The sequence below is a fragment of the Bos taurus genome, chromosome 6 (assembly GCF_002263795.3).
Source record: "Bos taurus isolate L1 Dominette 01449 registration number 42190680 breed Hereford chromosome 6, ARS-UCD2.0, whole genome shotgun sequence".
Classification (NCBI taxonomy): domain Eukaryota; kingdom Metazoa; phylum Chordata; class Mammalia; order Artiodactyla; family Bovidae; genus Bos; species Bos taurus.
Window position 1 is genome coordinate 59339245 of NC_037333.1, and position 16656 is coordinate 59355900.

Genomic DNA, 16656 nt, shown 5'->3' on the forward strand with positions numbered 1-16656 from the left:
GGCAAAGTCTTAATCACTGAGCACCAGAGAAGTCCTTGAGGGATTCTCGTTCTTAATTCTGAATTTCTGCTCTAAATTACTGTCTGTGCTTCTCCAGTTTTTTCCTACTTTGAGTCAAATATGTCTTCAAATTTCCTCACTTGCATCTTGATTAAAATGATCCAAGTGCTAATACACATGACCTAACTTCCAACCCCTCAATTATTCTTTTACCAATAAAAGATAAATGAGTCAACATGGAGAGAAGACAAGGGTTAAGCTAGAAAAGAAGGATGGTGTTTGGTTTAAACATATACTGTTTTTTTTTTTTTTTAATTTTCAATATTTATTTTTTTAATTTTATTTTTTAACTTTACAATATTGTATTGGTTTTGCCATATATCAAAATGAATCCGCCACAGGTATACATGTGTTCCCCATCCTGAACCCTCCTCCCTCCCCATACCATCCTTCTGGGTCGTCCCAGTGCACCAGCCCCAAGCATCCAGTATCATGCATCGAACCTGGACTGGTGACTCGTTTCATATATGATATTATACATGTTTCAATGCCATTCTCCCAAATCATCCCACCCTCTCCCTCTCCCGCAGAGTCCAAAAGACTGTTCTATACATCAGGATCTCTTTTGCTGTCTCGTATACAGGGTTATTGTTATCATCTTTCTAAATTCCATATATATGCGTTAGTATACTGTATTGGTGTTTTTCTTTCTGGCTTACTTCACTCTGTATAATAGGCTCCAGTTTCATTCACCTCATTAGAACTGATTCAAATGTATTCTTTTTTAATGGCTGAGTAATACTCCATTGTGTATAAGTACCATAGCTTTCTTATCCATTCACCTGCTGATGGACATCTAGGTTGCTTCCATGTCCTGGCTATTATAAACAGTGCTGCGATGAACATTGGGGTACACGTGTCTCTTTCCCTTCTGGTTTCCTCAGTGTGTGTGCCCAGCAGTGGGATTGCTGGATCATAAGGCAGTTCTATTTCCAGGTTTTTAAGAAATCTCCACACTGTTCTCCATAGTGGCTGTACTAGTTTGCATTCCCACCAACAGTGTAAGAGGGTTCCCTTTTCTCCACACCCTCTCCAGCATTTATTGCTTGTAGATTTTTGGATCGCAGCCATTCTGACTGGCGTGAAATGGTACCTCATAGTGGTTTTGATTTGCATTTCTCTGATAATGAGTGATGTTGAGCATCTTTTCATGTGTTTGTTAGCCATCTGTATGTCTTCTTTGGAGAAATGTCTATTTAGTTCTTTGGCCCATTTTTTGATTGGGTCATTTATTTTTCTGGAATTGAGCTGTAGGAGTTGCTTGTATATTTTTGAGATTAGTTGTTTGTCAGTTGCTTCATTTGCTATTATTTTCTCCCATTCTGAAGGCTATCTTTTCACCTTGCTTATAATTTCCTTTGTTGTGCAGAAGCTTTTAAGTTTAATTAGGTCCCATTTGTTTATTTTTGCTTTTATTTCCAATATTCTGGGAGGTGGGTCATAGAGGATCCTGCTGTGAGGTATGTCGGAGAGTGTTTTGCCTATGTTCTCCTCTAGGAGTTTTATAGTTTCTGGTCTTACGTTGAGATCTTTAATCCATTTTGAGTTTATTTTTGTGTATGGTGTTAGAAAGTGTTCTAGTTTCATTCTTTTACAAGTGGTTGACCAGTTTTCCCAGCACCACTTGTTAAAGAGATTGTCTTTAATCCATTGTAAACATATACATTGTTTCTTAATCTTGTGTTTACTTATTTGTAAAATATTTGTTGTGTACCTACTGTATACTGAGTGCTATGTCAGCTTTGAAGCGAACAAATACAAAATGTGATTTCAACCCTTTGGTTTCTCATACAGTGCTTATAGTTCAGTAGAGGGGATAGTTAAGAAGGCAGACAAATACAACGTAGTGTAAAAGTACTGTCATAGCAGCATGGACAATATGCCATGGAACAACGAAGATTAATCTGTTTGAGGGAAAACTTGGGAAAGACTTTGTAGGGGTGTACCATTTGAGCTGGGTTTTGAAGATTGCATAGGCATTTGCTAAACAGAGAAAGGAGTGAGTTGGGGTTAGGAAGATTTGGGGAAATATAGTTTAGAATCAGATTTTTTTTTATTTAACTATAAAAGTACTTGTATAAGTTACAACTGCATTTGGCAATAAATAATAGAAAACCCAATGGACCGTGACTTAAGCAGATAGAGGTTATTTATCTACACAAAAATAAATCCAAAGTTACAAAGTCCAGGGATCTAACCATCTTCCCTTTGTGTTGTTTTAAGGCACAAAATTCTAAGTTTGCAGTAATTTATTATAACAGCAATAGAAGACTAGTACAGTACCCAATGAGCAATTTTATGTGTATAACTTTTTCTGTATTTTATATCATTTGTCTTAGATAGATACGTCTATAGCCAGATTGAAGCAGCCCTATTGAACCATGTGTCCAAAAATGTAGCATTTATCCTAAAAACATCTGAGAACATGCAAGAATTGCAATCATGGAGTGATCGAGTCAGACTTGTGTTTCAGAAATGAGATTGGGGTGGAAGTCAGAAGATTGTAGAGAAAAGAGAGATCTACTGAAATTTTTTAAAAACCACTTCAGGGAATTGATAGTGAAGGCTTAACCCTAGACGGTGGGAATAAGAGAATGAATCACGAAGCATTTATGACCTAGACTGGACAGGACTTGGTGACCTGTTGGATGTGGGTTTGGGGAGAGGGTGACATTGAGAATGATCCGAGCTTTCCATCTCAAACAACTGAGGTGAAGAGTAAAGGAGGACCAGGCTTTGGAGGAAAGAATTCTATTTAGGATGTCTTGAGTTGGAAATGCTTGTGGGGCATCCTGGTGGAGAAATTCAGGAAGTACCTGAAGATGCATTTAGAACTTCGGAGAAAAGTGAAAACTTCACTCAGGTTAGTTGTTAAAGTATTCATTAAATGATTTCGGTGGGTAAGACACATGTTACAAACAGTAAGAGACTCAAAAGAACAGAAATGCATGATTCGCCAGGGTTCCAGAAGCTTATAACTGCCCTGCATCACTAAAGCAATTCCCTGCTGTGCTGTCATTGCTCCATTCACAAATCTACTTCTCCAAGCACACTGAGGTCCTCTCCAGGTCTAGAGCCCAGAAACTCTGTCATTATTCTCTTTGTATCCTTTGTGATAAGGATATTCTCTTTTTATTTTTTGTGGCAATAAAGGGTGTGGTATGAGGTCACTAGCCATTAAACGCTTATTGAAAGAATGAGAGAGTAAAAGGAAGACTTAAAAAGTTCCCACAAAGTGCCAAAATGTTTAGACTGTTAACGAGCCCCCATCCTATGCAATGAACAAAAATAAATTCCAGATGATTCAAGACATAGATGTAAAAATAAACAAAAGCAAAAGGCATGTAAGAAAACCTACTTGACTTTTTGAATATAATTCTCCACCTCCATAAAATTTAAGATATGGTTACTGCTTTGAAAGAGGAGTCTAGAGGATTCCCTAAAATGGGTGAGGGGTGGGGACCAAAGGGACTGGGGTGGTCATCCTGCTGAGGAAGTGACTTTGAAGATGAGCTCTGATCCTAAGAGGGAGTTAACCAGGATAAGACTTGGGGAGAGTGCCAGGTTGCAGGCAGTGGAAAGGTCAGAATTCAAGCTCAAGGGCAGAACAGAGCTTATTATTATCTGAGAAAGAGAAAGGAGCCTTCGGGGCAGAGATGGAATCAGCGACCTGCAAAAGAGGAGACTGCAAGGTGAGCAAAGTGAGCGAGGCTGGGTCACACAGGGCCTGGCAAAGTTCAGAAACACCAACGGCTCTACTGTCTGACACTCTTGGTGCAGTGAGGGGTGCCTGGGTTTGCTGAGGTCCTAACCTTTGTTCTTTCTCCTTTTTCAGCGTTTGTGTCTACTTTCCCATCAGTTCATTGCTCTGACCAATACTTGCCAACACAACCATGAGCAAACCTGGCAAATGGACTGTCTTGGTCAAACTGGAAGCACAGGTTCCAGAATATTTTGAGCAACACTGGTGGGGCCACTTGTCATCAACTCCAGAGGCAAGCAAAGAGCTCTCTGCCTACTTCTTCCGTCCTATCAGATTACACCTTTGAAATTGGACCTGGCTGTTAAAACTCCATGAGCTTGTCAGTATACCCAAGGTTCTCTAACTTAAAAAAATAAACTCTGCAACAAAATCTCACTTGTCTTTGTGTACATCTATCTCTCTACTCTTCTCAGCCAAGGTCCCCCGCCCTCTTGCATCTTTCAAGGTTCCACCAGGACACAAATGACGTTCTCAAATTTGGATAATTCAAGGAAGGTTTAATAAAGGACTATTTACAAAGGTGTGGGCAGGATGTAAAGAAACACAAAGGGTGGTAGGAAACACTAAGACTAGCAAAGCAGAGCTATTTCCACTCTGGGGCCCGAGAGGAGGCGGGAGAAGTGGTTACCTGAACCCAGCTGGAGAACATTGTGAACTTTGGTTGAGTGAATGCAGCAGACCCCATGGGCAACCCACTCCAATGTTCTTGCCTGGAGAATCCCAGGGACAGGGGAGCCTGGTGGGCTGCCGTCTATGGGGTCGCACAGAGTTGGACACGACTGAAGCAACTTAGCAGCAGCAGCAGCAGCAGCAGGGAGTCCAGGGAGGTGGACTTATCTCCTCCTCACTCTCTTTCCCTTCAATCTCCTCCCAAGGCTCACCATTGGCCAAACTCAACACAGTCATGGAAACTTATTGATGTTAGCATATATCTGGGACAGACGGCAGAGTGGTGAAGGGTAGAGCATGGACCTGAACAAAGGGAAGACATCTGGGGCATTCTCCCACTCTTTGACTTCACTCTACAATTACAAACTGACTTTCTTTCACTGCACTCAACTGAAACTACTTTGGCCAAGTTCATCATTTGGGAATTATCAAATCTGCTGGATGCTTCTGAGACCTCTATGCTGCTGTCAGCACAACTGACCACTTCCTCCTTCTTGAAGCTCTTCTCTCTGGTCTTCTGGGCTACCACTTTCTGCTTCTTAAGTGGATTGTTCTCAAAAACCTTTGCTGGCTCCAATCCCCTCTCTTCTGGTAAATGTTGGTGCCCTTCACTGTTCCATCCTCAGCTTTCCTCCTCATGGTTTATTACTACCACATATATGCTGATTATTCTCAAGATCGCTTGTCCATCTTGCTCTCCCTTTAGCTCTAAATTCAATATACTCTTCATGTCAACCAAGTATTGCAACTTGAATGTCTCACAGACTTTCAAACTCAATGTGCCCCCAAATAAGCTCATTATCTACACTATCATCGAAGTCTACTCCTCCTCCTCTGTTCTGTGGCATTTATCTGTACCGTCATTAACTCTACCATCTAGGCTAGAAATCAGGCAGTCATTCTGGATAACATCCAACCAATCACTCATCCTGCTGATTCTACCTGCTAAATGGCCTTCAGATCTGTCCTCCTCTCTCTATGCCCCTGGCAATTGCCTATTTCGGGTCTTTGTTATCTTTGCCTGGCCTGTTGCAGTAGTACTTTAATTGGGCCTCCTGTTTATTTTCCTTCTATTCACTCTTTTTCACTGCTGCCAAACTAATCTTGTGACTCTTGCACCTAAAACTTTCAAATGGCTAACTAAACACCTACAAGTTGAATAAAGTCCAACTTCCTTAATGTGATACAGCAGAGATTAAAAATGTGTGTTTTTTTCTTTTCCACTGCTCTAGTAATAGATGTTCTTTTGTTCACCTCAGGAGTATAAATTATCTTCTTGGCCTGGAAAGTAACCACCTTACTATCTCTTACAAGAGAGTTGTGAGAGTCTGAGACCTTCTGGGAGCAATCAAAATAAGACCTTTAGTGTTTGATGGTTAGAAAAGAAACAAGCAGACTGACTTCCTATCCTGGGCATGTGATTTAGAGTGAGTTAGACATGTACTCCTACCTGAGACCTTGATTCTTAAAGTTTATCTGGAAGAATGAATACTAAATACCAATAGCCAAGAAAAATATGCAAAAGGAGACTGGAGAATGCTGACCTGAGAAGATATTGAAGGCAAATAAAATTGGGATTAGGCTGCTGCTGCTGCTGCTAAGTTGTGTCTGACTCTGTGCGACCCCATAGATGGCAGCCCACTAGGCTCCCCCGTCCCTGGGATTCTCCAGGCAAGAACACTGGAGTGGGTTGCCATTTCCTTCTCCAATGCATGAAAGTGAAAAGTGAAAGTGAAGTCGCTCAGTCGTGTCAGACTCTTAGCTAGGAACAGACAAAAACAAAAAACAAACAAACAAAATCAATAGAAATGAGCTGAGAATCCAGAAAGGTATCCATGTGTGTGACTATAATATATGATAATGAGGGTAGTTCAAATCAGTGGGGAAAGGCTATCCATTAAAAAAAAAATTGGGGCTTTATCTTAATATTAGCTCAAAATGGATTAAAGACTTAAGTGTAAAAACAAAATCAAAACATACAACTTCTGTAAGAAAATCTGGAAGGACATATAAATTCTGTAAGAAAATGGTGAAATAGGATGTCGCCCACCCATATCCCCACTCAACAATAATTTGACAGCTTTTCACAGACGAAATTGCCTTTGTGGGAGCACTGTGGGACACAGGAGACTGTGAGACCCTGGTGGAGCCCGAGGCTGAGGAGAGGCATTTGAGAAGGCAGGCATGTATCCAGGTGGCAGATCCGCCAACTGTGGTCCTCGTTATAGATGTGGAAACAACCTGTGGCCTCAGCCACAGCCCCACGTGGCCTTGGCCCTGACACCAGCACCATCTGACAAGGGCCTTGGCCAGAGATATGGCCATCTGTGTCCCTGTAGGTAGGCTTGCCTACCTGAGTTGGACTACAGATGCTGAAACGGCCTGTGTCCGGGTGGCAGCTCCTCTCAGCCATGGGCAGGAATACTCCTGTTTGCTCAGGGGCCTGCAAGGAGACACACCTGTCTGTGTCTCCTGAGGCCTGATGACCTCAGTCCCACCATGATCCTGAAGCAGCCCTATGACTTGGTTCTAGCCCCTTTCAGCTGCCATCAGTCAGGAGCAGTCCTATCCACCCAGGGACCCAGTGGGAGACACGCTTCTCCACATCCCCAAAGGCAAGCCCACCACTTGATCCAACTGCGATTCTAAAGCAGCCCTATGACTTGATTCAGCTCCTCTCAGCTGTGGTCTGGGACTGACCCTGTCCTGCCAGGGACTTTATACCTCAAGGAACTAGAAAAAGAAGAAGAAACTAAGCCCAAAGTTAGCAGGAGGAAGGCAGTAACAAAGATTAGAGCAGAAATAAGTGAAATAGAGACAAGAAAAGCTTGTCTCTATAGTTTTTATTGATAAAACTCAATAAAACTCAGGATTGGCTTTTTGAAAAGATCAACAAAATTGACAGACTTTTAATTTTTACATTAATCAAGAAAAAAGGGCAAAGGACTCAAATAAATAAAATGATAGATGAAGGAAAAGACATTACAACTGATACCACAGAAATACAAAGAATCATGAGCCCACTATGAACAATTATATCCCAACAAATTAGATAGTCTAGAAGAAATAGAAAAATATCCCAGAAACATACGACCTACCAAGTCTGAATCCTGAAAAAATAATCTGAAATGACCAATAACAAGTAAAGGGGATTTGATTTTCAGGTATTCAAAATACTTCCAACTAAGAAAGCCCATTGGAACAAATGACCTCACTGCTGAATTTTACCTAACATTTAAAGAAGAATTAATACCAATTCTTTTCAAATTCTTCCCAAAAATTGAAGAGGAAGGAACACTTCCAAACTCGTTTTATGAGACCAGCATTACTTTCAAACCAAAGCCAGGTAAGGACCCTACAAGACAATAAAGTTATAGGCCAATATCCCTGATGAACATGAATGCAAAAATCCTCAACAAAATACTGGCAAACTCCAGTCAGCCATGTGTTAAAAGGATCATGCACTATGATCAGGTGGGATTTATTCCCGGGATACAAATCAATAAACATGACACACCACCTTAACAGAATGAAGGATTAAAATCTTCCTCTTAAGCGTTCTAGTCACACATGTGAGGAAAACAGTAACTATGTAACACTTGCAAATTAACTTGAAGGTGGTGATCATTTCACAATGTGTGCGTATATTAAATTATCACCCGGTACACTTTTAAAAAATCACATTGTACTACCTAAATACATATAATTTTCATTTTTAAACTATACTCTAATAAAACTGGGAAAAAAAGAAAATTTAGGGGGCTACATGTAAATGGCACAGGTTTTCTCTTAATTGGAGGTACAATTGATATGGGTTTCCCAGGTGGCTCAGTGGTAAAGCCACCTTAACTTAATGACATCTGCAAAGACCCTACATCCAAGTCAAGTCACACTCATGGGTATGGGGATTATGACTTCAACACTTTTTTTGAGGACACAATTCAACCTATAATAGTCATGTAGTCAATACTTGATAGAATAATGTTTTAATTTAATTGAAGTCACGGGTTCTTAATATTAAAAGAAATAGTCATAGAACAAGCAATAAAGTTCTAGTGATCTAAGGGAAAGTGTAGTAAAAGCAAAACGTGTGCTGATTTGTAGCCAGTAATTCATGCCAATAGAGAGGGTGAAGTAATTAAAATAAGTAGATATGAGAAAAGTAAGGATGGGGATTATTAAAGATCTTTTTCTTTTGTACAGATTTTCTTTCCAGGTCACAGAAATCCAAATATAATAAAATTTCTCTTTACACAGAGTGTACCTTATTCATATTTAGAAGTAAATGACTCACCACAGATTGAAAGTACAAGGATTAAAACTAGAACACACATTCTCAAATCAGGGATGGCACACTGTCTCCAGGGGACACTGCAGAATGGAGACGTGCCTTTGATTCAAAAAAGATAATTCCACACAGTTACTGTTTTCATTCATCAAACCATAGGAAACAAAACTAACTAAGTCTTGGCTGGTAGGGATATAAGGAATTTAGAAAGATTCTGAAGGGGGTCTGAGTTAACTTTGTAAAAAGTTGAGAAACATCAGGCAAGAATAATTCAGAAAATCATAAACTACAAAAGAGTTCAGCATCTTCATAGAGACAATGAAAGTCTGGTTCTTCTTTGAGTCTGAGGGCAACAGCATTTTGACAAACTCTGGCTGTGAGGTCTCCTTTCTGGCTATAAACCAAAGAAAAGTCTTCTTTGCCCTGTGTCTGGCCTGCAGACTGTCATTGCACCCTGATTACTTTAGTCATTTATCAACTGGTAACTCCAGTTGCAGGTACCAGGTTTAGAACGTTGACATATAAACCCAAAGCCAGTGAACTTTCCAGATCTTGGAGATTTGAATCAGGCCTCCTCCCCCACCCTTGAGAGTCTTGGGCTGAGATAAAATAAATTCCAGGCCAAAGTTGATGCTATGGTACTTACTTTCTTGATAATTCAATAATAACTGTAGTGGCAATTAAATTTAGTTGCAAGGGCCTAAATGTAGCCCAGAGGAGTCCCTGTAATCCAGAAAACCTACCTATAGATAGAGATTTGTCTTGTTCTGCACCAGTCACGTTGAATTCTTAATGGTTGATACTGGGAAAAGTTATTTAAGCCTACCTGAGCCTTCATATGTAATTTAGCTGTAGAATTACGTGTAGCAATTGAGATTCTCACATCAGATAACTGGACCAATGTTCAGAGACTAGCTGCTAGGCAGAGAGCTGACCGCCATCCAGGTGTTCTTTGTCCCTAGGAGTGGACTCCAGGCATTCCAGTCCCTGCTCCCACTTGTAGGGTCAAAGCTACAGAACTCAAGATTCTCTGTTTCTTCAGGGAGACCAGTCTTACCACTGATTCAGTGCTTACTAGAGAATTAGGCAGTACCTTACACTGTTCTTAAAAATGCTCTGCAAATGGAACAAGTATTATAAAATTTTTTGCAATGAGAAACAAAAAGAATAATAGCTTTCCTTACTTGTATCAGGGAGCAAAATCTTTCCCAGAAGCCCCGGCAGTGTTCTTTGTATTACATCTCATTGGCCAGAACTTGGTTACATGCACACCCCGAGGCCAATCACTGGGAGAGCTTACACCACACCTTTGCATAACTGGTTTTAAAACAATCAGATTTTTTTTCCCTGGGCTGGGCAGAGGTGGTGGGGGGTGTTGGTCCACTTTCCTTCACCACATTGTTGCACTCCCAATACTGAACAATGGCAGGGTGCTGTTGCCAAGGAAGATTTTGGTTGGTACTCAACAGTGTGGACCATAACAACCCTGGGGAAAAAATAGAAAATAGGGCACCAATTAATCCAGGTACCTGCCTACCATTCTTTATGTAAGAAGGACAAATTAAAATTTGTCCCTATCTTGTCAACGTAGACATCAGTCTTGAATGGGAAACAAACTTTTATGTGGGTCCTTGCATGTTGCAAGTGGCCCAACTAAACACCCTACCAATTCTGAGACCAGCTGATAGAAATACAAAGTTGGCTCCTAGAGCCAGTTAAAATTCTGAAACTTTAACCCTTTACTAATTTTTCTCAAAATTTACCTGGCTTGATAAATTAAAAAAAAAAAAAAAAACTTTAAAAATGAAGGAAATATTATACCAACATGAAAATCAGAAAAGAAAAAAGAACTGAACATAAACATTGAATAAGACTTCAAAACTACATTCATTAAGTCATCCTTAGTGACTGTGAATGGCCAAATACTATCAAGTTATCAGTGACAGAGAGCTTCCTGGTGGCTAAGTGGTAAAGAATCTGCCCGCAATGCGGGAGACACAGGAGATGCGGGTTCAGTCTCTGGATTGGGAAGATTCCCTGGAGAAGGGCATGGGCAACCCACTCCAGTATTCTTCCTGGAGAATTCCATGGACAGGAGAACCTGGCAGGCTACAGTCCATGGGGTCACAGAGTTGTATATGACTAAAGGACTGAGCAGCGTGGGTGACAGAAATAATATAAAATGAAAGACACTGCCACAGAGGTTAAAATGCTAGGTGCTATTCAATGCAGGGGATTCATTCCCTTCTTTAACATAAAGATACATGTGCCAGATATGTATAATTCTATTAATAGAAAATCTGTTTCACCTGTCTCTACTAAAATGAAAGACAAATATTTACTAAACATTGCTTTGAAGAGGTGCTCAATTTTTACCCTGTCTAGTGCACCCAGTGAGGCAGTGGGTATAAAAGGGCTTTGGCATTCAGCAAGCTGGTCTTGAACTCAGGTTGCTTACTTCCGCTTCCGTGAACTTGCTGCTGCTGCTAAGTTGCTTCAGTCGTGTTGGACTCTGTGCGACCCCATAGACGGCAGCCCACCAGGCTCCTCTGTCCCTGGGATTCTCCAGGCAAGAATACTGGAGTGGGTTGCCATTTCCTTCTTCAGGGAATTTTCCCGAACCACAGATCTCGTATGTCTCTTATGTCTCCTGCATTGGCAGGCAGGTTCTTTACCACTAGCGCCATCTGGGAAGCCTTAATTCTTGATTCTCAAATCCTGAGTTGTAAAATGGGAACAACTGCTCTCAGTGCTGCTGTTCTTGTCAAGTGCCTGATAAAGTCTAGCAGATATAGTCACTTTTAACTTATTAGAGACAGGGTTTTCAGTATGGGGTCCCCAGACCAGCAGCGTAGCATATTTAGGAACGTGCTAGAAATGTAAATTCTGAGGTTCTAAGAGCTACTGAATCAGAAATTCTGAAGTGGGCCCAGCAATCTGTTTAAACAGGCTCTCCTGGAATGCACTCATGTTTGAGAAGCACTAGTGAAGGAAGGGCAACGAGCCACACTGCTTGTTTGATTTCTTACTGTGTGATCCTGAGCAAGTTACCCAGTTTCCCTCCACCTCAATTTCCTCATCTGCAAAATGAGGACAATGGTTATATCTGTCACATAATGCTGCTGTGAAGATTGAATGAGTTAATACATACGAAGTGCTTGATTAGCCCACAGGGTTAAACAGGTGGTAAAATTAATTCCTAATAGTCCTATTATAGTTCTTGTTCTGTTATGAATATTCTCAGGCCAAAGGTCATTTGAGATGAGGTGATAGGCCCACTGTGATAGAGTTTTAGTGTCTCTAAACCTTCACCCTGTTGTGGAACTTCTGCTCTACTCCCATCCACAGTGGTTTGAGGCAGCGGTCCCCAGTCTTTTTGGCAGCAAGGACCAGTTTCAGGGACAATGATTATTCCACGGGCGGGGTTGGGGTGGAGGTGAGCAATGGGGAACAATGGGGAACAGCAGATTAAGCTTCACTTGCTCACTGGCTGCTTACCTCCTGCTGGGCAGCCCGGTTCCTAATAAGCCACAGACTGATACCTGGTTGGCCAACCCTGGGAGGGAACTTGGAAATGATAGGAGTATACAAAAAATGTGTCTTTTCCAAGAAATCAGTAAGTCTTAACCTATTTAGACATTGAGAGAACAGATTGAATCATGTCTGAACTGTTAATTGCTGTGAACATGTAGGTTCAATCAGGTTGAACTGGTTCTTCTGAGTTCAGTCATTTTATTTTTTAATAATTTTATTTATTTTATTTTTCACTGTGCTGGGTCTTTGTTGCTGTGTGAGATTTTCTCTAGCTGCGGTGAGTGGGGGCTATTCTCTAGTTGCAGTGCATGGGCTTCTCCTTTCAGTGGCTTCTCTTGTTTTGGAGCATGGGTTCTAGGGCATTCGGGCTTCAGTAGTTGCTGCTCCCAGGCTCTGCAGCACAGGCTCAATAGTTGCGGCACATGGCTTTTAGTTGCTCTGTGGCATGCGGGATCTTCCCAGACCAGGGATGGAACACGTGTCTCCTGCACTGGCAGGCAGATTCTTTACCACTAAGCCACCAGGGAGGCCCCTGGTCTTTTTAAATTTAAGAAGCAATTCATTACTGTACATCAATTAATTACACCTCAATAAAGTTATTAAAATATTCTGAGAAAAGAAAGAAGTAGTTCATTGAAGAACAAATACTGTATGACTCCACTTGAATACCTCTAGGTGTTTTGGGGAGAACAGCATTTTGCCAAACGCTGGCATGACTCCACTTGAATACCTCTAGGTGTTTTGGGGAGAACAGCATTTTGCCAAACACTGGCTATAAAGTCTCCTTTCTGGTTATAAACCAAAGAAAAATTTTCTTTGCCTTGTTTGGTTTGAAGACTGTCATTGGAGCCTAATTACTTTAGACATTTACAGGCTTATAACTCCACTTTCAGGTCTCAAGTTTAGAAGGTTGATTTATAAACCCAAAGCAAGTGAACTGCCTCGTTTCAAGATCTAGAAGATTTGAAACAAGGCTCTTCCCCACCCCTGAGAACTGGGCTGGGTTGAAATGATTTCCAGGCCAAACATTTTTTATGTCCATCGTGATCTCTCCCCTGAACTTCACACCTATAGATACAGCTACCTTTTGGATGTCTAATAGGGATTTCACATTTAACATGTTCAAATACCAAACAGAGATTCTGATATCACCCCCCACCCCCCACCCCTCACTACAAACTAGTCTTTTTTCCCCATCAGTCACCAGGAACTGTTTCCCTGGTTGTTCAAGTTAAAATCATTGAAGTCATCCTGACTCCTGTCTTTTTTCTCCTACTCAAGATTCATCCCATCCAGTCAGCTCTGCTGCTGCTGCTGCTAAGTCACTTCAGTCGTGTCTGACTCTGTGCGACCCCATAGACGGCAGCCCCCCAGGCTCCCCTGTCCTTGGGATTCTCCAGGCAAGAACATTGGAATGGGTTGCCACTGCCTTCTCCAATGCATGAAAGTGAAAAGTGAAAGTGAAGTCGCTTAGTCGTGTCTGACTCTTAGCAACCCCATGGACTGCAGCCCACCAGGCTCCTCTGTCCATGGGATTTTCCAGGCAAGAGTACTGGAGTGGGGTGCCATCGCCTTCTCCGCAGTTAGCTCTAGCTATCCTCAAAATGATCAGAATGCAATCCCTTTTAACTACCTCTACTATTACCTGGGGACTTTCCAGGTGGCTCAGTAGTAAAGAATTTGCTTGCTGATGCAGGAGATGCAGGAGATGTGGGTTAGATCCCTGGGTCAGGAGGATCCCCTGGAGTAAGAAATGGCAATCAACTCCAGTATTCTTGCCTGGAAAATTCCATGGACAGAGAGGAGCCTGCCGGGCTTACAGTCCATGGGGTTGCCAAGAGTCAGACATGACTGAGCGATGTATGCATGTCCTACTATTACCTGGCCCCAGCCACTATTATCTCTTGTCTGGATTGTTGTGATAACCTTTAACTGGTCTGGTTTCTGTGCTTGAATCTTTTCTCAGCCCAACAATGAGAACAATGCTGTTGAAATGTAAATCAGTTGCTGGGGGCTGAATTGTGCCTCCCCAAATTTATATGTTGAAGATCTAACTCCTAGTACCTTAGAATATAACTATACTTGGAGATAGAGTCTTAAAAGAAATGACTTCAGTGAAAACAATGCATCCAGGTGGTCCCTCATCCAATTTGACTGATGTCCTTATGAGAAGAAGGAACTTGGGCACAGAGAGAGACACCCCTGCGATGGACATGCACACAGGAAAGGCCAGGTGAGGACACAGCAAGCCTAAGGAAAGGGCTTCAGAAGAAACCTGCCTTCCCACACCTTGATCTTGGACTACCAGCCTCCAGAAAATAATGTGAGAAAATAAATTTCTGTCGTGTAAGCCACTCTGTCTCTGGTGTTTTGTTACGGAAGCTGCAGCAAACTGATACATCAGTTTATGCTCTCCTCTCCTCAGACCCTCCCATGGCTTCCCACTGCATTACAAGTTAAAGCTGAAGTCCTTACAAAGATCTACAGGGCCTTTATCATCCAGCCTTCACCTCCTTTCTCTTATTTTACTCCTCTTCCTCTCTCCCTTGTTCATTCTGTTCTAGCCACTCAGTCTTTCCACTGATCCTTCAAAACAGCAGTCACATTTTGGCCTCAGGGCCTTTTTACTTTCTGGCATCTCTACTGAGAAACCCATGCCCCAGATACCTGCATGACTCACTCCTTCATCTCATTCAGGTTCTTACTCATCCCTGGCCACCCTGTCAAAAGGAGCAGTTGTTCTTCCCCATCTTTAAGGCCCTCCCCTCTCTGGATTTCCTTTTCTTTTTAGTACTTATCACTATCTAACATACATTTTATGTGATTTTTAAATTTTTCGCCTCCCACACTAGCATGAAATCTCCTAGAGGGTGGGTTTTGTGTTTACCTTGTTCACTGCTGAAGCTCCACGGCCTGAACAGTGTCTTGTATGTAGTACGGTCAATATTTATTTTTTGAATGAATAAATTATTTATTAGTGTGATACAATTGACATATAACATGATATTAGTTTCAGGCATGCAGCATAATGATTTGATATTTATATGTATTGCAAAATGATCATCACAATAAGTCTAATTAACATCTATCATCTCACGTGCTACAATTTTTTTATGTGATGAGAACATTTAAGATCTACTTTCTTAGCAACTTTTAAATATACAATAAATATGAATAAAGGATTTGACAGCCAAAGAACCTTTTTTTAAAATATAAATTTATTTAGTTATCAGTGAGGCAGAATATTTCTTTCAAAAGTTTTTTAAGTTATTTACATTTACTCTGTCTGTTTTGTCTACTTGTGTTCTCTGGCCATTTAAAAAATTATGGTCCAAAGAATTTTTTCTCTATATTGATTTTTTTTCAATCTAAATTTTTTACTTTGTATTGGAGTATAGCTGATTAACAAATTTGGAACAGCCCAAGGGGCTCAGGCATACATATACATATATCCATTCTCCCACAAACCCTCCTCCCATCTAAGCTGGCATATAATATTGTGTTTTCTCCCCAAAACATTGCTAACTGGTATAAGTTATACATTAAAGAGACCAAGTTTTTTGTGTGCCATATTTTATAACATATATACTTTGGTTTGTAGCTAGCCTTTTTATAATTTTTTTAAACAAAATAATTTATAGTTAAATCTATTGTGAGTTCTTCCTCTGAGGCAAGTTTAAAGTGGCAGCTTTTTATAATTCTGTCAGTTTCTCAGAAAATCTCTCTTTATTTCCAGAGACTCATTCATCTGAAATTCACTCACCTTGGGCAGGTGACATTAAGCTGGTTTCCTTCAAGGAGTGACTGTAAAGAGGTTTTATAGTATTGACTGCAAATGGTTTTGCCCTCCCGACAGTGTAATTGTCAGCCAACGGTCATTCGATTTTAGCATTTTTTAAAGTTGTATTCAGGGCCCAGTCTCACCAAACAGGCCTTGGGTATATGGCTGGTGGTCTCTGTGAGCACCTATGTGCAAGGTAATTTCATTTTTTTAGCTTCCTCTTACCCATCTTCAAATGCCAGTCACTGCAATAAGTAGCCTCCCCTACTCTGATCCCAAAGGGCTTTGTGGCCTTTGGCAAAAAGATGAGGAAATGGAGGTACAAAAATGCTTAAGTAACATGCTACAATTTAAATACTTCCTAAGAAGGTGATAGTCAAAAGGTTTAATAATCAGCATGGTGCTGATTGTTGTTGTTTAGTTGCTAAGTCATGTTGGACTCTTTGTAACCCCATTGACTATAGCCCACCAGACTCCTCTGTGGGATTTCCCAGGCAAGAATACTGGAGTGGGTTGCCAAGACTTCCTCCAGGGGATCTTCCTGGCCCAGGAATTGAACCC